Below are 12,889 nucleotides of genomic sequence, written 5' to 3'. Positions count from 1 at the left end.
CTGGAGAAAAAGAGTGCCATCTGCCTCTAAGCTGACATGGATCTGCGTTAAAGGACGACAAAGGCAGATGCAGAAATCGGCTGAGATGGAGAGAGGGAGATGTTATTGCAGGTCATTTATCACGCATTTAATCATTTTTCTCTGTTGTACTCTCGGGGTGTATCAGTTGTGTGGTACAACCTGTGATCGACTGGTATAAAACTGGGTGTTCTGTGTGTGACTTAGAGTACTATCTACCTGCGGTCGTTAACAGCAAACCTCTCCAAACCCCAGTCTTCAGAGGACTTCCAACTCACGTGTCGTGAGAAACCTGTTTCGGAACTCGCACCTAGACGAGCTAACATGTATGCCAAGTAGCCCATTTCTCTGCTAAATCTTGGACGTAAATCGAGTCTTCAGTTGCATACATATACGAAGCAACTGTTACTATACTTTACATGTTTGTCATATCCTACATCTACATCAACATCTACATCCATACTCCACAAGCCACCAGACAGTGTGTGGCGGAGGGTACTTTGAGTACCTCTATCGGTTCTCCCTTCTATTCCAGTCTCGTATTGTTCGTGGAAAGAAAGATTGTCGGTATGCCTCTGTGTGGGCTCTAATCTCTCTGATTTTATCCTCACGGTCTCTTCGCGAGATATACGCAGGAGGGAGCAATATACTGCTTGACTCCTCGGTGAAGGTATGTTTTCGAAACTTCAACAAAAGCCCATACCGAGTTACTGAGCGTCTCTCCTGCAGAGTCTTCCACCGGAGTTTATCTATTATCTCCGTAACGCTTTCGCGATTTCTAAATGATCCTGTGACGAAGCGCGCTGCTCTCCGTTGGATCTTCTCTATCTCTTCTGTCTACCCTATCTGGTACGGATCCCACACTGGTGAGCAATATTCAAGCAGTGGGCGAAAAGTGTACTGTAACATATAATTGCGTAGGCATACTTCCTTTGTTTTCGGATTGCATTTCCTTAGTCCGCAGCTCGTGCGGTAGCGTTCTCGCTTCCCGCGCCCGGGTTCCCGGGTTCGATTCCCGGCGGGGTCAGTGATTTTCTCTGCCTCGTGATGACTGGGTGTTGTGTGCTGTCCTTAGGTTAGTTAGGTTTAAGTAGTTCTAAGTTCTAGGGACTGATGACCATAGATGTTAAGTCCCATAGTGCTCAGAACCATTTGAACCATTTTTTTTGCATTTCCTTAGGATTCTTCCAATGAATCTCTATCTGGCATCTACTTTACCGACGATCAACTTTATATGATCATTTCATTTTAAATCACTCCTAATGCCTACTCCAAGATAATTTATGGAATTAACTGCTCCCAGTTGCTGACCTGCTATATTGTAGCTAAATGATAAAGGATCTTTCTTTCTGTGTATTCGCAGCACATTACACTTGTCTACATTGAGATTCAATTGCCATTCCCTGCACCATGCGTCAATTCGCTGCAAATCCTCCTGCATTTCAGTACAATTTTCAATTGTTGCAACCTCTCGATATACTACAGCATCATCCGCAAAGAGCCTCAGTGAGCTTCCGATGTTATCCACAAGCTCAATTATGTATATTGAGAATAGCAACGGTCCTACGACACTCCCCTGCCGCACACCTGAACTCACTCTTACTTCGGAAGACTTCTCTCCATTGAGAATGACATGCTGCGTTCTGTTATCTAGGAACTCTTCAATCCAATCACACAATTGGTCGGATAGTCCATATGCTCTTACTTTGTTCATTAAACGGCTGTGGGGAACTGTATCGAACGCCTTGCGGAAGTCAAGAAACACGGCATCTACCTGGGAACATGTTCTATAGCCCTCTGAGTCTCGTGGACGAATAGCGCGAGCTGGGTTTCACACGATCATCTTTTTCGAAACCAATGCTGATTCCTACAGAGTAGATTTCTAGTCTCCAGAAAAGTCATTATACTCGAACATAATACGTGTTCCAAAATTCTACAACTCATCGACGCTGGAGATGTAGGTCTATAGTTCTGCTCATATGTTCGACGTCCCTTCTTAAAAACGGGGATGACCTGTGCCCTTTTCCAATCCTCTGGAATGCTACGCTATTCTAGAGACCTACTGTACACCGCTGCAAGAAGGGGGGCAAGTTCCTTCGCGTACTCTGTGTAAAATCGAACTGGTATCCCATCAGGTCCAGCGGCCTTTCGTCTTTTGAGCGATTTTAATTGTTTTTCTGCCCCTCTGTCATCTATTTCGATATCTACCATTTTGTCATCTGTGCGACAATCTAGAGAAGGAACTACAGTGCAGTCTTCCTCTGTGAAACAGCTGTGGAAAAAGACATTTAGTATTTCGGCCTTTAGTCTGTCATCCTCTGTTTCGGTACCAAAATGTTTTGATCCACCTACCGCTTTGACATAAGACCAAAATTTCTTAGGATTTTCTGCCAAGTCAGTACACAGAACTTTACTTTCGAATTCACTGAACGCCTCTCGCATAGCCCTCCTCACACTACATTTCGCTTCGCGTAATTTTTGTTTGTCTGCAAGGCTTTGGCTATGTTTATGTTTGCTGTGAAGCCCCCTTTGCTTCTGCAGCAGTTTTCTAACTCGGTTGTTGTACCACGGTGGCTCTTTTCCATCTCTTACGATATTGCTTGGCACATACTCATCTAATGCATATTGTACGATGGTTTTGAACTTTGTCCACTGATCCTCAACACTATCTGTACGTGAGACAAAACCTTTGTGTTAAGCCGTCAAGTACTCTGAAATCTGCTTTTTGTCACCTTTGCTAAACAGAAAAATCTTCCTACCTTTTTTTAATATTTCTATTTACGGCTGAAATCATCGATGCAGTAACCGCTTTATGATCGCTGATTCCCTGTTCTGCGTTAACTGTTTCAAATAGTTCGGGTCTGTTTGTCACCAGAAGGTCAAATATTTTATCGTCACTAGTCGGTTCTCTGTTTAACTGCTCAAGGTAGTTTTCAGATAATGCACTTAAAAAAATTTCACTGGATACTTCGTCCCTGCCACCCGTTATGTCCCTGCTACCCGTTATAAACGTTTGAGTCTCCCAGTCTATATCCGGCAAATTAAAATCTCCACCCAGAATTATAAAATGGTCGGGAAATCTACTCGAAATATTTTCCAAATTTTCCTTCAGGTGCTCTGCCACAACAGCTGCTGAGCCAGGGGGCCTATAGAGACATCCAATTACCATGTTTGAGCCTGCTTTAATCGTGACCTTCACCCAAATTATTTCACATTTCGGATCTCCGTCAATTTCCTTCGATACTATTGCATTTTTTTATCGCTATAAACACGCCTCCCCCTTCACTGTCCAGCCTGTCTCTGCGGTATACATTCCAATCTGAGTTTAGAATTTCATTACTGTTTACATCTGGTTTCAGCCAACTTTCTGTCCCTAGTACTATGTGGGCATTGCGACCGTCTATTAATGAGAGCAGTTCTGGGACCTTTCTATAGAGGCTCCTGCAGTTTACTATTACCACATTAATATTGTTATCCCCTGTTGCGTTTAGCCTACTACTACCTTGTCGCGTCTCAGAAGGCGTCTTGTCGTGCCTAGGGAGAGAATTCTCTAACCTAAAAAAACCGCATGTACACTCCACACGTACTCCGATACCCCTGTAGCCGGTTCCTGTGTGTAGAGCACGCCTGACCTATTGAGGGGGAACCTACATTTCTCCACCCGAAAGCGAAGGTCGAGAAATTTGCACCCCAGATCTCGGCAGAATCGTCTGAGCTTCTGGTTTAAGACTTCCACTCGGCTCCAAACCAGAGGACCGCGATCGGTTCTGGGGACGATACTACAAATCGTTAGCTCAGATTCCACCCCGCGAGCGAGGCTTTCCGCCTTCACCAACTCCGCCTGCATGAAATGAGGATAACCTCTGAACCCAGACGGCAGAAGTCATTGGTGCCAACATGAGCAATAATTTGTAGTCGGGTGCACCCAGTGCTCTCTATCGCCGCCGACAGGGCCTCCTTCACATCGCGGATGAGACCCTCCGGCAAGCAGACAGAGTGAACACTGGCCTACTTCCCCGACCTTTCCGTAATTTCCCTAAGGAGCTCCATCACCTGCCTAACGTTGGATCTCCCAATCATTAATAAAACCCTCCCCCCTTGTGCCTGCTCGGACCTTGCTGAAGGAGCGGCCACATGTCCACTCACTAAATGCACCCAAGTCGATCTTCAGAGAGAGGGGAAGTTTTAGGACTTTTTATTTGGCTGGTGTGTAAAGTGCACAAATATTCTCGTAGAAAATCAAACAGCACATGGGTATATCAGCAATATAATCATACTCATATGGAAAATTGTGGAAAAAAATATGGAAGATGGCATAAAATCGGCAAAATTTGAGGAAAATCTGGTATGATCACGAAAAATTGAACTGAGAGAAGTAAAAATTGAGGGAAGTACCATTAAATACGTAAAATCGCGAAAACTTAGTAAAATTATGGAAACTGACTAAGAATACATAAAATTAGAGACAAATACCATGAATAGAGTACAGATCTAAATTAATAAAATTGTGTGTTCTGGAGGAGGAGAGTAGACGCTACATATACACACCTTAATAGTGTGGGGAGGAGGCATTCTGGAGACGTGGCGTCAAGGCGAAATGGCAATATAATTCTGCACATGAGTAATGCAGCCTAGCATTGGACCGTGACTTCTGTATGCAAGAGGAAGGTTACGAGGTACAGTGGTAAACTGTGGTAAGACTGTTACATCGCTTCTGGCTACTGTGTCTATTTCCTCTGTAGATATCAAAGTTTTTTCGTATGCATTTTCGGCTTCCGGCGATCATTTTATAGGACTGTTGTGCACATATCATAGTTTCCGAACCGTAATCGGGCTTGCACTTTGTAAACAGCAGGCGTCATACACATCTGGAAACCAATGTAGTATTTATGTTACAAAGAATCGATGTTTTCTTTGAAGTGCGAGGTAGCAGTTCTTTCACTTTACAGTTTGTCGCCATAGTTTTTCGTAGAGAAACATGCAGGGAGAATGTATGACATGCGTTGGGAATATATTTTTTACTGTGGAATAATAACAGTGTTGTATTCCACATGACTAACAGGTCAGAAGCTGCATATTTTAAGCGCAATTCCATGTATGGGAGGAGAGAGATGCGGTAAAAATCTTATCGAGTTCTCTATCGGGTGAAGTCAGTGGCGCTTTCACAGTTCGTAATTTTGCTCTGAATAAAGATGATAGAATGTTGGGGTGATAGACGTGAACGGGCCGAGGGATGCGGAATTGCTTTGGACTGCAGTACCTGTTTGGAGACGCAACACAGTGCAGTAGCAAAATTGAAGGGCTTATTTCAATAACAATTAACAAAAATGGACTTGTACCACTATTGAAATAAGCCCTTCAATTATTGTCCTTCTCCCAGTTCTGGTACTGTCTTTTATACTACCTCGTGTTGCAGGAGTGAGCTTCATTTGGTGCTGACTTTACACATCATGCATAGTTGGCGGAGCTATGACAACGTTCCAATTTCCATCGAATGGTCAAAACACAGTCCTGTCGAACTAACTCTGCTTAGCCTGTTTCTACACGGACCGTAGAATGTGGTAGATATAGCTTTCTCCGACGTCTACTCAGTTCCGACTTAAATTGGAGCGGTCTCGTGTGCAAAGCTGTAGGGATGGTAGTGCATTCTAGGCGCTACAGTGGGGAACCGCGGGACCGCTACGATCGCAGGTTCGAATCCTGCCTCGGGCATGGATGTGTGTGATGTCCTTAGGTTAGTTACGTTTAAGTAGTTCTAAGTTCTAGGGGAATGATGACCTGAGAAGTTAAGTCCCATAGTGCGCATTGCCATTTGAACCATTTTTGATGGTAGTGCAGAATCTGAGGTGCAGTTGCAAGATGCATAAGGACTACCTAAAACTACGTTGGAATTTTACTGTAACAGATAGATTCGAAAAAGGTGATTCATTTCGAGATATGAGGGTGCCAGAAATATGACTCACTAGTGGCTGTATTCATTAAAAAGACTTCTCCATAGGATCCAACGCAGGTATGTGCTCGATTGGGATGACTTGATTCCAAATCACAGATGACATTTCTACCGTAAAGCCCGTGTACATTTCTTACGACCTCAATCAGCATACCATCTGCTGTTTGTGTTCATTCTCAATCAACCATCGCCTCTAACCTAGTGGATATATTGCAGGACCTTTGAAGTGGCATCGAGACAGAATGCGTTATAAATACTGGCGTCCTCTTGGGTAAAATATTCCGGAGGTAAAATAGTCCCCCATTCGGATCTCCGGGCGGGGACTACTCAGGAGGACGTCGTTATTAGGAGAAAGAAAACTGGTGTTCTACGGATCGGAGCGTGGAATGTCAGATCCCTTAATCTGGCAGATAGATTAGAAAATTTAAAAAGGGAAATGGATAGGTTGAAGTTAGATATAGTGGGAATTAGTGAAGTTCGGTGGCAGGAGGAACAAGACTTTTGGTCAGGTGAAAACAGGGTTATAAATACAAAATCAAATAGGGGTAATGCAGGAGTAGGTTTAATAATGAATAAGAAAATAGGAGTACGGGTAAGCTACTACAAACAGCATAGTAAACGCATTATTGTGGCCAAGATAGACACGAAGCCCATTCCTACTACAGTAGTACAAGTTTATATGCCAACTAGCTCTGCAGATGATGAAGAAATTGATGAAATGTATGATGAGATAAAAGAAATTATTCAGGTAGTCAAGGGAGACGAAAATTTAATAGTCATGGGTGACTGGAATTCGAGAGTAGGAAAAGGGAGAGAAGGAAACATAGTGGGTGAATATGGATTGGGGGAGAGAAATGAAAGAGAAAGCCGTCTGGTAGAATTTTGCACAGAACATAACTTAATTATAGCTAACACTTGGTTCAAGAATCATAAAAGAAGGTTGTATACGTTGAAGAATCCTGGAGATACTAGAAGGTATCAGATAGATTATATAATGGTAAGAGAGAGATTTAGGAACCAGGTTTTAAATTGTAAGACATTTCCAGGGGCAGATGTGGACTCTGACCACACTCTATTGGTTATGAACTGTAGATTAAAACTGAAGAAACTGCAAAAAGGTGGGAATTTAAGGAGATGGGACCTGGATGGACTGACTAAACCAGAGGTTGTACAGAGTTTCACGGAGAGCATAAGGGAACAATTGACAGGAATGGGGGAAAGAAATACAGTAGAAGAAGAATGGGTAGCTCTGAGGGATGAAGTAGTGAAGGCAGCAGAGGATCAAGTAGGTAAAAAGACGAGGGCTAGTAGAAATCCTTGGGTAACAGAAGAAATATTGAATTTAATTGATGAAAGGAGAAAATATAAAAATGCAGTAAATGAAGCAGGCAAAAGGGAATACAAACGTCTCAAAAATGAGATCGACAGGAAGTGCAAAATGGCTAAGCAGGGATGGCTAGAGGACAAATGTAAGGATGTAGAGGCTTATCTCACTAGGGGTAAGATAGATACTGCCAACAGGAAAATTAAAGAGACCTTTGGAGAAAAGAGAGCCACTTATATGAATATCAAGAACTCAGATGGAAACCCAGTTCTAAGCAAAGAAGGGAAAGCAGAAAGGTGGAGCGAGTATATAGAGGGTCTATACAAGGGCAATGTACTTGAGGACAATATTATGGAAGAGGATGTAGATGAAGATGAAATGGGAGATATGAAACTGCGTGAAGAGTTTGACAGAGCACTGAAAGACCTGAGTCGAAATAAGGCCCCGGGAGTAGACCACATTCCATTAGAACTACTGACGGCCTTGGGAGAGCCAGTCCTGACAAAACTCTACCATATGGTGAGCAAGATGTATGAGACAGGCGAAATACCCTCAGACTTCAAGAAGAATATAATAATTCCAATCCCAAAGAAAGCAGGTGTTGACAGATGTGAAAATTACCGAACTATCAGTTTAATAAGCCACGGCTGTAAAGTACTAACGCGTATTCTTTACAGACGATTGGAAAAACTGGTAGAAGCCGACCTCGGCGAAGATCAGTTTGGATTCCGCAGAAATGTTGGAACACGTGAGGCAATATTGACACTACGACTAATCTTAGAAAATATATTAAGGAAAGGCAAACCTACATTTCTAGCATTTGTAAACTTAGAGAAAGCTTTTGACAATGTTGACTGGAATACTCTCTTTCAAATTCTGAACGTGGCAGGAGTAAAATACAGGGAACGAAAGGATATTTGCAATTTGTACAGAAACCAGGTGGCAGTTGTAAGAGTCGAAAGGGCATGAAAGGGAAGCAGCGGTTGGGAAGGGAGGAGACAGGGTTGTAGCCTGTCCCCGATGTTATTCAATCTTTATATTGAGCAAGCAGTAAAGGAAACAAAATAAAAATTCGGAGTAGGTATTAAAGTCCATGGAGAAGAAATAAAAACTTTGAGGTGTCTTGAAAGGAGGATATAAGATGAAGATCAACAAAAGCAAAACGAGGATAATGGAATGTAGTCGAATTAAGTCGGGTGATGCTGAGGGAATTAGATTAGGAAATGAGACACGTAAAGTAGTAAAGGGGTTTTGCTATTTGGGGAGCAAAATACCTGTTTATGGTCGATGTAGAGAGGATATAAAATGTAGACTGGCAATGGCAAGGAAATCGTTTCTGAAGAAGAGAAATTTGTTAACATCGAGTATAGATTTAAGTGTCAGGAAGTCGTTTCTGAAAGTATTTGTATGGAGTGTAGCAATGTATGGAAGTGAAACATGGACGATAAATAGTTTAGACAAGAAGAGAATAGAAGCTTTCGAAATGTGGTGCTACAGAAGAACGCTGAAGATTAGATGGGTAGGTCACATAACTAATGAGGAGGTATTGAATAGAATTGGGGAGAAGAGAAGTTTGTGGCACAACTTGACCAGAAGAAGGGATCGGTTGATAGGACATGTTCTGAGGCATCAAGGGATCACCAATTTAGTATTGGAGGGCAGCGTGGAGGGTAAAAATCGTAGAGGGAGACCAGGAGGTGAATACATTAAGCAGATTCAGAAGGATGTAGACTGCAGTAGGTACTGGGAGATGAAGAAGCTTGCACAGGATAGAGTAGCATGGAGAGCTGCATCAAACCAGTCTCCGGACTGAAGACAACAACAACAACAACAACAACAACACGTGCATGTGGCCCACAGCTGTCTCGCTGGTTGAACCGACGTGCTCGTGGTGCTCGCGCCGTCCCGACGTGAGCGCCCGGGGACCTCCCTAGGGGACGCTTCGCTGATACATCGAGGTTGACGATAGTCTGAAAGCGATTTTACGTGCAATGAGTGATTGCTGTTGAAGCGTTGTGAGCGTGCTGGCAGAGCGTTAAATACGCATTATTTTTTGACGATTTCACGGGTAGCGGACGGGTCCATTGCATTGTTATGTGAACTGGTGTATAAGCTGTGCAATGCATTATTTCGACAGTTTACAATTAGTGAGTGTGTTTGCAGAGCCTTTTACATGCATTATTTTGACAATTTACGAATACTTTGCGTGTCTGTACATCAGTGTACTGCATTATTTCGGTTATTTACGAGTAGTTTGCTGGTCTGTATACTGCGTATCGTGACCCCAAGCACGTTAGAGCGAGTATTTTGTATCAGTGTAATAAATAAATTACGTGAAATCCATCCCTAAAGAAACTGTGCTGGGCTGGACAAATTTCGGGACAAGTTTTTTATGGTTCAAATGGCTCTGAGCACTATGGGACTTAACGTCTGTGGTCATCAGTCCCCTAGAACTTAGAACTACTTCAACCTAACTAACCTAAGGACATCATACACATCCATGCCCGAGGCAGGATTCGAACCTGCGACCGTAGCAGTCTCGCGGTTCCGGACTGAGCGTCTGAACCGCTAGACCACCGCGGCCGGCCAATTTTTTTTTTTTTATTTTTATTTTTTTTTTATGCTGAGTTCGCACTCTGCCAGGCAAAAATCATTTGCATTGTTTCAGATTCTGATATCATGCCATTGGTGTACATATAATATCATGTTTTAAAACCTGCTTTAAAGAACATATTGGCTGTTTCAGAATTGGCAAACCGAATAAATTAGCTATAGCGAACGATATAAATGAAACAAGACACAGTGTTACAATAGACAACGATCGCAAAGTACTACATAATTTAGAAAATAGCTGGAAAATGGACATCTTGGAAGAAATGGAAATATTCATCCATGGCCACATGGGGAATAATGAGATCCTGAATGAAATGACAGACTTCAAAAATTCACATTTCTTTTCCAGTTTTACTACATAATCATGTGACTATAGCCCCAGCAATAGCTTAGAAATGTGTAAAATAAATAGTTTTTATATCATCATTTGGACAATAATATTGCAACAGATGCTCAATGTGTAATGTATTTCGTCAACTTACATCTTTAATACTATAACAACAAGTTCAGAAGACAATGCAAACCTCTGACACCACACAGATCGATAGTCAAATCGAAACCAGATGTATTTTGACCACCATCTTATCCACTGGACTACAGGTTTGTTTTTGTGATCGTGTTTCCAAGTTACTGGTACGTTTGTGAAAATTTGTGAACAGTGATCAAGAAAGCCAAGAGAACCACAGAAATGGAAATACTTCAGTTCATCACAACGAGACCGCCACGCCATAAGAACAAAGTGAGTGACTGTTACAAAACATTTTAATGCAATCATCAGTCCAGCTTACAAAGTGACTTCGCCTTTTACTAAGCTTTCTCTTCTTCCACAGAATAAACTCAGCATTTATGAAATGACTGTGTAAGATCTGCATGAGCCTATTGTGAAATTGTTTTTGTAATGCCATATAGCCTGCGGATGAGGTGTACCCTCGAAACATGTCGCAGAATAAATAAATAATAAATTAGTCAACAAATTTTATGACGCTGGTCGCAGTAGTTAAAAAAATCTTCCTTGGGTTCCGTTAAACGTGGCGACTTGAGTTCTGCCTGCAAGGAAGCCTTGGATCTAGTCGCAAATCGGGTCCTATACTCGATAAGCTCATATTTTCTTAACTAACCAGCAGCGCAGGACGTGTCAAATACCTTCCTGAAGTAAAAGAACACGGCTTCAATCTGAGCGCCATAGTCCACAGCGCTACTGATGTCACGGAGGAACAGAGCGAGCTGAGTTTCACAAGATATCTGTTTGTGGAATCCTTGTTGACTTAAACATGTGCCATAATTCTACAACAGACTGACTTTAACGATATAGACCTATCATTACGTGCATCTGTCCTGCAGCCCTTCTTGAAATCATGCTCCGTACCATTCGTTGCTAAAGCAGTCTACGATAAATTGCTGCTAGAAGGGGAGTGGGGTTCTTTCGCGTAATCTTTGTATAATCTTACAGGTATCTGATGTGGTACTGATGCCTTTCCACCACTAAGCGATTTTAAAGGATGCCGCATTAAGAGTAGCCCGTTGAATGTGATGGCAATATTTCGACTTCTGGAATAGTCAACAGCTACAACAATGGACAGTTTTATGCAGTAATCGATTGCTGGGCATTCTTGTGTGGCATTTCAATTTGTTTCATCGGTGCCGTTAGACGTTTCTGTTTCCGGTCTGCAAAATGGCTTTCTCGATAAAAGAAATGATTGAAATTGTGGAAGCATATGTGAAAATAGATCCGATTAAGAAAACTCGTGAAATTTTTGGGGTCAAGTATCTGAACAGAGGACTACTAGCAAGAGGGTAACACAGAATGTATGTAGCCGGCCGGAGTGGCCGTGCGGTTCTAGGCGCTACAGTCTGGAACCGAGCGACCGCTACGGTCGCAGGTTCGAATCCTGCCTCGGGCATGGATGTGTGTGATGTCCTTAGGTTAGTTAGGTTTAATTAGTTATAAGTTCTAGGCGACTGATGACCTCAGAAGTTAAGCCGCATAGTGCTCAGAGCCATTTGGACCAGAATGTGTGTAAATACTGGCGCACGTACGGACCTGTGCAAGATGTGAAACGACAAAGAATTTCTTCAGTACACATACCAGAAGTTATTGCAGACATTTGCCGAAGAATTACTCAGAGCCCTACATGTAAACTTGCCCAACAGGCGCCTGTAGGTAGGAGGAGTTGCCAGCGGATATTTAAAAAAGTCTTAATTTGAAACCATATCGTGTGACGGTTTGCAGCAATAATGGAAGTATGACAGTAAGAGACGTGGCTTTTGAATAACATTATCGCTGGTTTGTTAAACCCATTCTATTACATAATTAGTGATGAAGCGTGGTTTCATCTTTCTAGTCACGTGATTTCACAGAATACAAGGTACTGGGCAGCCGAGAACCCTAACATTGTGTGTCAGCAACAACTCCGTGATGAAAAAATCGGCGTTTGGTGCCTTGTTACAGGAACGCGTATAATTGTGCAGCGGTGCGGAGCATTTCTGCTGCGTATGAATGTCCATTCCTCTTGTGGTGAATCTCTTCTCATACGCACGTCTCAAGTTACTGAAATGCAGTTCTCTGGCGGAAAAAGCTATAGAAAAGAATAAAAAAAACTGTAAACTTCGCCACCACAAGTCGCCCTGAAATTTATTTTGCCTGTGAAAGTTTAATAACAGTTAAATGAAAGCATCTATGCGTGTAAAATTTCACTCCATTACAGTAAGCTTGCACACACCAGTTACTACCAAGCCTTACTCATGGATGTACAAAGTCTGAAAAGTCCGCAAGCACACATCATTCATAACCATAGCGTAGTTATATATTATCCTTCACCATAAGTTTACAACCGGATTGCTTCTTTTAGAATAGCTCACTCAAATGTTGCTATAATCAGTCTCTCATAACAAGGAGTTCACGTTTGCGAGTAGCCAACAAGCCACGGGAAATTTAGTTATTAAAAATGTCACCAAAAGTTCTGAATTTCACACCATGCATTACA

This window comes from Schistocerca cancellata, chromosome 8 (assembly GCF_023864275.1).
Source record: "Schistocerca cancellata isolate TAMUIC-IGC-003103 chromosome 8, iqSchCanc2.1, whole genome shotgun sequence".
NCBI classification, from domain to species: Eukaryota; Metazoa; Arthropoda; class Insecta; order Orthoptera; family Acrididae; genus Schistocerca; species Schistocerca cancellata.
This window is presented reverse-complemented; position numbering follows the sequence as displayed.